Below are 11,125 nucleotides of genomic sequence, written 5' to 3'. Positions count from 1 at the left end.
ATAATACATATATATAATACATGTATATATAATAGATATATATATAATACATATATATATGCGCGTATATATATATAATACATACATATATATATTATATATATACGCGCATATATATATATATAATACATATATATATATATACGCGCATATATATATATATATAATATATATATATATATATATATATATATATATATATATATATAATACTATACAAAAACATTTGATAAAATAACACAACTGTCCCCCCTCCAAACTTAGAAAGGTCTTTGTTGACAACTTAAAATTTATACAGCATGAAAATAATATTGAAGCATTATATATTAGAACCCTTCAACTCCCTATAAATGATATTGCATTCGAGAACACCAGTAACGTTCTAAAGTGTCTTGCCTAGTTCGTAGTGGACGGACATCGTTAACGGTGTCCACAAACTTGCTGATTTTAATACTCGAATTTTTGATCGACCTATATTTTTAATCGACTTTTCATCGACTCTAGATATTTTAACTTATCGCCATTTACTGTATATTTTAGTTTTCACTTTTAATTCTCATTTTTGCTCTTTAGCATTTCACACCTCAACACCTGAAGATAACAACACATTTTCAACACATTTTCGCTCCTTCGCACTTCAACACCTGAAGATAATTCGTGGACGAATCGAAAGCGCTATAGTATCAGATCTGACCGAATGGTTAATTGTAGGCATAGACCAATTCATACCATCTAAAAAATTCCAACAAAAACCTAACAGCCAGCTATGGTTCTCCCCAGAATGTGCTGCTGCTATCGCGCACAGAAATCACTTTTTCCATAGCTATCAACGTAATAGATGCACTGAGACTAAAGCTGCTTTTAGGTCTGCCAGCAACCACTGTAAAAGAGTAATAAAAAATGCAAGAGAGCTATATGCCCAGTCTGTTAAATCGAAGGTAGCTGATCAGCGGCTTGGATCCCACCAGTTTTGGCAAATAACAAATAGGATCCTGAATTATGAAACTTTTATTAATATTTTTGATTTTGTATACAAAAAAGATTATACGGAAAATCGAAAAATTAAAAACAGAATCATAAAGCAAAGTGTCTTCGTCGCATTTAATAATATTTGCTTGAATATAAATATATCATGAGAATAAGAATAAGGTGATATATATATTCGTACATTTTGGCAGCAAGTCATTATTTATGCGCGCCTGATTGAACACGACGGAGTTATTCTTTGTTTCCGATTTTTCTGGATATTTTTTCGATTAGCTGAGCGGTCTTTTTTCTTTCAATCGGCATGTTGTACAGAATAGCGTCCAAAAGTTATTGTTCAGCAATATTCTATTCAAGCGCTTTCTATCGGTTGCACACGCCGATTAAAATTACTAGAAGCCATACTTTTCAAAAAAGCTACAGCCCTTTTTTAACCGGATCTCATTTAACAGCAAACAAATATACTAAATGTATTTAATAACAAGAAACTAAATAAACTAAAAAAAATAAGAAAATTGAAATTAAAACTAAAATAATTCGCCCCTAACCATCCTGCACCCACCTTTAACCAATAAAAAACTATAAATACACCAAACCTCAAAAGAAAGAAAAAAGAAAACGACAACAACAACAACAATCGCTCCTGATTATAATCGGATGCACCGATAGAAAGCGATTGAGAAGAATGTAGCTTAGCAACAACTTTTGGGCGCCATTCTATACAACATGCCGATTTAAAAAAAACCCTCGGCGAATCGATATATATATATATATATATATATATATATATATATATATATATAGAGAGAGAGAGAGAGAGAGAGAGAGGGACAGATAGATAGACAGATAGATAGATAGATAGATAGATAGATAGATAGATGGTGTCCAAAAAGTAACTGAAGGGTTTTGAACTTTAATAGATTCATTATTTCTGATGATGTCTTTCTGTAATTTTAACACAATCTGACTAAGTCATTTCGAAAAGCAAAAGGAAACGACAACAACAACTATCTCTCCTGATTATAATCGAATTCACCGATAGAAAGCGCTTGAGGAGAATGTGGCTGAGCAACAACTTTTGGGCGCCATTCTTTACAACATGCCGATTTAAAAAAAAACCCTCGGCGAATCGATATATATATATATATATATATATATATATATATATATATATATATATATATATATATATGAGAGATAGATAGATAGATAGATCCTGTCCAAAAAGTCACTGAAGGGGTTTGAACTTTAATAGATTCATTATTTTTGATGATATCTTTCTGTAATTTTAACACAATCTGACTAAGTCATTTCGAAAAGTTATTTTTATTTTAAAATGCAAAATTCAAACAATATTTATATATGAAAATTAATGTCTTTTAAATGTTTATGTGAATGTTTATGAAAATTAATGTGTTTTAAATGTATTTTCAGCATCGCATACTTGTGTTCTTTCTAAAACATTATTCATGACAGATTACAGAATCTCTGGATTGCGAGTTAACCCCTTCTTTTTTTTTTTTTTTTTTTCGTTCCTGATGTTTTCCTTCAATTCTTCCAGGGTTTGGGGATTGTTAACGTAGACTCTTTCTTTAAGATATCTCCACAAATATATATATCACCTTATTCTCAATGCCATACTTGCTCTTTATTAACTTCCAAAAATATCTGAAATAGAGAAAAAAAATAATCATTAATGGTAACATGACATGATGTTCAACCCTTCAGTGACTTATTGGACATCCTGTATATATATATATATATATATATATATATATATATATATATATATATATATATATATATATATAGTAATTTATAAAATATATATGGCGATTAAGCTACACTGAATATTCCGCGTTTCATCCACTCTAGGACTCTTCAGGCTTATGCTTATATAATAGGAAGAGTCCTAGAGTGGATGAAACGCGGAATATTCAGTGTAGCTTAATCGTCATGTATATTTTATAAATTACTAACAAGCTCTACCTACGTATTGAGCACTTTTGAAGTAAATACTTAAAGTTTACGCATAAATCTATACTTTCGTATATTAATTTTATGTGAGTAAATTAAGTAGTTATATATATATATATATATATATTCGCGCATATTTTATTGAAGAGTATCTTCGTTCTTCTTTTTATGATCTTTCTTTCGAATTTTTCTTGTTTTCGTACAAGTATTTTTGTTGTGGGATCCAAAGTTCTTATAAAGTCCCCTAGTTTACCGAACGTTTTCGGTCTCGATTGACCATCGTCAGGGTTGTTCTTCCTATGCATCCTACTTATTGGTTTTTTCTCTGTCGTTTTGCTGTTTTTATTACTATTATAAAAAGAAGAACGAAGAGATACTCTTCAATAAAATATGCGCGAATAATGAAATTCTGCCTAAATATATATATATATATATATATATATATATATATATATATATATATATTAATAGAAAAAAAGAAATGGCATATAGTATGTTTATTGGGATTCTATTGAAACATGGATGTACATATGTAACCAATAATATGTGTATATAAGCAAACTATATATATATATATAAGTGGTGAATGCTCTGACGAACTGCAATCACTTGTGCCCCCACGACATGAGCACCCTCGACAAACCCGACAGGCTGCTAAATCCCACCCCCACACTGTAGAGATCCCTAGATGTAAAAGATCTTTTTACACCAATAGTTTCTTCCCCAGAACCGCTAGACTCTGGAATTCAATTCCAAGTCCCTGCTTCCCCAACAGTACTGACGTGCAGAAGTTCAAGTGTAACGTGAACCGACATCTTGCTGCCCAAATCCCTACATAGTACCCCAGTAGTTGTTGCCCCTGATAGTAGCCCCCTACACCAAAGTGGCAATTTGCCTTGTTTGGGGTGAAAATGTAATAAAAAAATAAATAAATAAATATATATATATATATATATATATATATATATATATATATATATATATATATATATATATATGTAAAGGGAAATTTTTGTACCGCTATAGAAGGCGTTCTCATTTCATTCTTCTTCTCGTCTGTCGACCCATTGAAGTATCAGACAAATAAAAGAAATACTTTATACTTACTATTTTATTTTATTTTTTTTTTTTTTTTTTTGAAAAATACTTTTATTTCCTGTCCAGGTTTTCGATTTTACATAACAAATTTTCATCGAGCTGTCACGAAATTTTCTGTTGTTTGCTATATTTCTGCCTGCTGTTCATGCCGTTGCGTCTCCCTCACTCCACTATCTCTGTCTTACTGTCGCTGCTATCTCTGCGTGACATCACCAGTCCTGCTACCCCCTACTGCTCCTCTCTATTTCACTGCAGCTACTTCTGTCTACTTGACGCTGCCGCACATTATAGTACGTTTGTCTTTGTGTGTCTGCGTTTGAGTTTGTTCTCTATCGCCCCGAAAACAGCTGGGACGATTTTTAAAAGATTTTATACGAAGGTACATTATGTGATTGGTAGTATTCTTAGATAGGTTTGGTATTGAAATGTCTTCGATAAATATCGATAATCGAAATAATCCGATGAACGAATAATCAAAATCGGAATAATTATTCTAGATGTAAGGTTTAGTGGCATGGTATTCGTAATGTAACATGAAAGTAGTGCAAAACTAATTGCTCTACTAAACTTTACTTACGTATTGAGCACTTTTCAAACAGATACTGAGATAATAGATACGTAGTGCATTATGTATGTACTCCTCGTCAAAAGTCACAGGTAAAACTTATGCTTCGCCAGTGGTCATATAAATACAAGTGTAGTTTTCTTTTTTTTTTAATTTTCAAATTTTTTTTTCTTATACTTTTTTTAAATATCACCGGCTGAAAGGTTATTTTATATGAATATCAGTTCGAACACTGGCGAAGCGTAATTGTCCCGCCATTTCTACGTCAGGTGTACACTGGTATGTGACACATGTTGGATCGTGACTCGAAGGAATACAAGTAAGAGAAAAAAATTAATAATAATAAATTTTAAAAAAAGAACTCAAATATAAAGTTTCACATGAGTTTGAATATCCTATATATTGATTCATGTCTGTAGACCAAAAACTAACGGAGGAGTTTGGTAGGCATAACTTTTAAACAAATATAATTACGCATGCATAAATATATACATAAATAATTTTTACGCTAATATTATGCAAGTATAAATCATGTAGAATATTTGCATGAATACAATTACACATAATAGTTAAGTAAAGATGATCATCTCACAAGAAAACCGAAAAAATTAATATGGAATTAATTAAAATGAATGTTTCAAGAATATGCAAATTAGCTAGATCTTTTGTAGAGGAATTCAGTTCTACTACCGAATATATTACAAAGTTATATTTTTATTTTAAATAAATAGAAAAAAAGGGTTTTAATATGAATATCAATATGCATAAAAAAAATTATAAGTGTATAGATTGCTGCTGGGTATTTGCACGTTTAGCGTGAATGGAGATCCCACGATATTATTGTAGCCCTTTTGTTAAAACTGTAAAAGTATTTATCTCAGTAATCTGGTTAAAGTAATGTCAGAATATATCTGTTTATTACGGCTTATCTCCAATATCCTTATAAGAGTCGGTGATGTATTTCCATTGTATGGACGCCCAGCGCAAACGGAAACCTCACATCTTTAGACAGAACAGATACTACACTTGTATCCTAACCAAAAGACAAGAATATATATTTATATATATATGTATATATGTATATATATATTTATATATATATTTATTTATATATATATATATATATATATATATATATATATATAACCCTAAGTACAACATCGATTATAAAACAGATTCCTAACTCGATCATAAGTAGACTCAGCAATAACTCAAGTGATGAAAACGTATTTAACAGGTCAATCAACATCTACGACACAGCCTTAAAAATAGTGGGTGCAATAATATTGATGTTACATATAAGCAACAAAACACCGATAAATATAACAACATTAAAAATAGAAGAAAAAGAAATATAATATGGTATGCGGCGCCATACAATCAATTGTTAAAGACAAAACTTGGCAAGAAATTTCTAGACATCATCGAAAAGCACTTCCCCGTAACCAATTCCCTACACAAAATCTTCAACAAAAATAACCTAAAGTTATACAGCTGCTGTGAAAATTTAGAGATGATAATTAAAACACATAATAACAAAATATTAAATAAGAGCAATGAAAACAATAATAACAAAACAAATAATAAAACTAACACAATAGACAAAAATGTAACTAGTAGAAATAATAATAATAATAATAATAATAATAATAATAATAATAAACCAAGCCCAAACAACAACAACTCAAATAGAAATAAAAATAAAAATACTAATCATGAACAGGATAAATGCAACTGCCCACTTCAGAATAAATGTCTAACTAAAAGCATAGTTTACCAGGCCACAATATTTGCAAAAGAAAACGCAAAATAACAAGAAATATTACGTAGATATGGCCTCCTTAGATTTCAAAACCAGGTATTATGACCATAAAAGTACGTTCAAAAACAAAAACAAAAAAACACAAAATGAAAACAGAACTAGCAAACCAATACTGGGAACTGGGATAGTCGAATGGAAAATAGTAAGACAAGCAAGTACATGTAGGAATCTAGACGATCCATGTAGATTATGCTTAAATGAAAAATTTCTATCCTATTCTTTAAAGAACCCCAGCATCTATTAAACTGTAGGAGAGAAATAGCGAACAACTGTGTACACAGGATAACTCTTACTCTAGGATAGCGATACATAAATAATTTTAAAATAAATAAAATAAACAATAAAATGAAATAAACATACATATTAATAAGTAGGTATATATATATATATATATATATATATATATATATATATATATATATATATAACATAAATTCCGAATTATAGAAGAAGAAAAACACACAAAATAAAATATACACTACACTAAGGCTGAAAGTAGGGCAGCTGACTAAACGAAAGGATATCTACCCTTTCCATAAAGACACAAAGGAAAAGGGTAAACCAGAGGACAACTGTGCCTTTGTCCTGTCCATTGACTGATTAGGACGTGCGCGGTGGCGACTACAAAGCTGACTGGCTAACAGAAATTCAATAGCACGTGCGCATATATAAACGAGAGACAACCACAACTTTTTGCATATGCCTGACGAATTCTCACGAGAATTAAATGCGGAATATACTGTGTAGCTTAATTGCCATATATATTTTCATAACATACTACTTAGCTCTACCGATGTATTGAGCAATGTTGAAGTAAATACTGAAAAATTTACGCATAAACTTACATCTTCCTATATTAATTTATGTGAGTAAATTATCTATCTATCTATCCATCTATCCATTTCTCTCTTTCTCTCTCTCTCTCTCTCTCTCTCTCTCTCTCTCTCTCTCTCTATATATATATATATATATATATATATATATATATATATATATATTGTTGATTTTTCAAACGACAAATACAGTTAAGTAGCGGCTTTGCCTCGTAGATCTTTTTACTTAGAAAATTGCCAATATTTTATTTGGACGTAAATAAATAATATATTTTTAAAATTATTTTTAAACAGTAATCTACGGACATGTTAGTTGCGAAGTTCCTACCTCTCTTCAGCGTGTCTCTAGGAATTGATCATGAGTTAACCGTTGCGCTATGAAGTCCTAGATAAATTTACTGTTTACTTTTATTGTTTATAAAGATATGTAGATTTCTTGTTGATTTTTAAATGCTACTTAACCGTATTTATCGTTAACGTTCCCGACAGTAATACACCTGGTCCGGGGGTCGATTCCTGGAGACACAGTCAAACTGCGCTGAAGAGAAGAACCTCGAAACGTGCATGGTCGTAGATGAGTGTTTAAAATATACATATATATATATATATATATATATATATATATATATATATATATATATATATATATATATTGTTTTTAAAATATAATTATGAATTGAGATGAAATCAAGATTCTCAGTCTTTCGAATCTCGCTAGATTCAGCCACCCTGATGAGTCATAGACGACGAAACACGTGTCATTGAATAATCATGTTTTAAAAACAATATATATGCCGCTCCCCATGTGGGCGGATCAAATTGGTTAAAGGGAAAATTATTCCCAACTTGCATGTAGGTAAAAATGCACTTTTGTAAATAATTGAATTCGTTCAAAACGTGTCGCAAAAACAAAAAAGAATCTATCTCTCTCGTCAGGCTTGTACGAAAAGTTGCGGTTTTCGCTCGTTTACATATACGTACATGCTATTGACTTTCTTGTTAGCCAATCAGCTTTGTAGTTGCCACCGCGCCCATCCTAATCAGCAAGTACGTACAGGACAAAGGCACATTTGACCGCCGTTTCACCCCTTCTCTTTTTGTCCTCATGGAAAGGATAGCTATTCTTTCGTTGTAGTAAGCTGGCCTACTTTCATATATATATATATATATATATATATATATATATATATATATATATATATATATATAGGGTGACCTCCCAAAAAAACAAAAGCTAAATGGGGCCATCTAGAACATATGCTGTAGAACGGAGAAAAAAAGGTCAAAGACCCTTGTGTTTTGATGTGATGTTTTGAATATAATAAATAAACTAGTTATAACCAAAGTTTCATTTCATTCGGACAAAACACTAAGAAATGGGGCCTAATTAGAGTTGGGCCCGTTTTTTTTTTATATATGTGTGTGTATATATATATATATATATATATATATATATATATATATATATATATATATATATATGAAATTTATTTATACAAACATTGATGGCTACATATGTGCATACATGTTTCTGTAACGTTGTCGTTGGGGGATTACGTCTTCAGGCCAAGAATTATCGTCGAGAATTCTTGGCCTGAAGACGTAATCCCCCAACGCGGGTGATTACAGAAACATGTATGCACATATGTAGCCATCAATGTTTGTATAAATAAATTTCATATACCTGCTCTGTTTACTCATTGAGCACTCTTTGGTAGACGCATGTTGTTTCATTGGATGTACTTCTAGGAAACTAAAATCTACTGACTATATATATATATATATATATATATATATATATATATATATATATATATGCATGTAATGTGAACCCGACGTATTCATGTATACAATCTAGTACGATATTAACAATGAAAAAAAAGTTGGATGATATGAGTAAATTATTTACCTATATTCGTTTTAATTTCCGGATCGCAATCTCCATGATCACCATTTCCGATCCGGTCGTTTACGAACAGGGTTTTGGTTTTTAATAGAAACCCAGTCGATACATCACTCAGCAATTACATGATAAAAATAGCGACTAATTTCTGTAGCTTGGCGTAATGTTCTCCGTCAAATAGAAAATAACATTGTGGCCCTTGACAGCAAAGTGTAGTATCTGTTTTGATACTCCACTTCATCTCCCCTACTTTCAGTCGTTAAAGGATAAATCCTGCTAGACTGAGAAAATTTTTATTTCATCTCAATTCAGGATGCTTTGGGGGGGGGGCTGGATTTTCTCTCACATTAAAACCCTACCTGGTGTCAAACTCGTCTCTTATAGGAGACAAGTGAATATAGACGTATAAGAAACAAGTTATAGTATCTATTTTGATACTATAGTTAATTTTGTTTTGCTTTTGGTCAGTGAAGAAATCCTTCCAGACTCTGACGATATCAATTATTGTTATAATCCACAGTGTCCCTTTTAGAGGAGCTGACGTTTCTTGTACGGCTAAAAATTGAAATTATTTTATGAAAAAGAAATTACTAGTTTAATTTTCGTAATTTTTACTGACCGTATTCATTTTCCATCACAAGTAAGTATATCATAAATGTTGTTTGCTATTTTAATGACATCCGTATTGAATGAAGGTGAACTCATGAAAAAGCATTGAATATTTTTTGCCAAGAAAAAGGCAAGCAAAACAATAAAAGGTTAAATAAAAATTATTCATATTATTTGGATCCTTATTATTTGTTCAAAATGAAACGTATATATATATATATATATATATATATATATATATATATATATATATATATGTATATATATATATATATATATATATATATATATAATTTACCTGGTGATTGTAGTGTCTTAATGTATCTGGTTGTTAGGGTCTGTCTCTAAAACACTTGTGCAAGTTTATGAAATATCTTTACTCTACAGAAATCCAGTGTGAAAACAGATCCTATAATATTATTGTATCATCCTTGTAAAGAACAGATACTGCACTTTAATTCAATCCTGAAAGCCGAGAAAGTGTACTTTAGTTGAAGAGTCACGTTCAACATAACAGCGATATGAAATGACAATTTTTAAAAATTGCATTGCATCTTTGACATGTTATTTAGATTCTTCATCTACATCTTGAGTGTTATTTTCATAACGTTTCGGCCGATATACACCGACCTTCGTCAGCCGTATACTGTCAAACTTGGAAATAGTTTTGTCAAACGCGGGAATCGTTTTGCCGAACGTGGTAATCTGTACGGGGTAGAAGTCCTAAGTAATTCAAAATTGTATTTTTCAGTGTCGTTCGCGCCGAGGATTGAACCTTCAACCTCCAGAAGAGTGAAACTTTACAGCTGAATTTTATCAAGTACTTTATCTACTATGCTACGGGTCCTTGGGGATTGAAGTTTCAATCCACCGTGCGGGCAAAATTTCGTGCAAATTCTCGCGTTCAGCAGAAAGATTCCCGAGTTGACAGAAACATTCCCCAGTTCGAAAGATACACCTGAATAAGGTCGGAGGTTACATCGACCGAAACGTTCTGAAAATCACACTCAAGATGAGAATAGTTGTCTGAGAAATCCAATTAATATAAATCAGAACGATTCTGGCACTGAAACCCTCAGGATGTTTTTGCTAAAGATATGAGTTTCCTGCGTTTTCGATGTCAACGGACGCCATTGTTGAACAATCTCATCGATCAATAATATACGTAGAAATTTACCAGAAAAATGTTTATTGATATATTGTAACACTGAAAGATGTTGCCAATTTGCAAGGTTAATTCTTTGTACTCATATGAAGTTCGAGTAAAATTCGTTGACGAATGGGTTTACTTTTTTTTTATTCGCATTTGGAAGACGAAGGTCGTCAGTTCGTGT

The sequence above is a fragment of the Euprymna scolopes genome, chromosome 41 (genome assembly GCF_053919585.1).
Source record: "Euprymna scolopes isolate OS-2025 chromosome 41, ASM5391958v1, whole genome shotgun sequence".
NCBI classification, from domain to species: domain Eukaryota; kingdom Metazoa; phylum Mollusca; class Cephalopoda; order Sepiida; family Sepiolidae; genus Euprymna; species Euprymna scolopes.
This window is presented reverse-complemented; position numbering follows the sequence as displayed.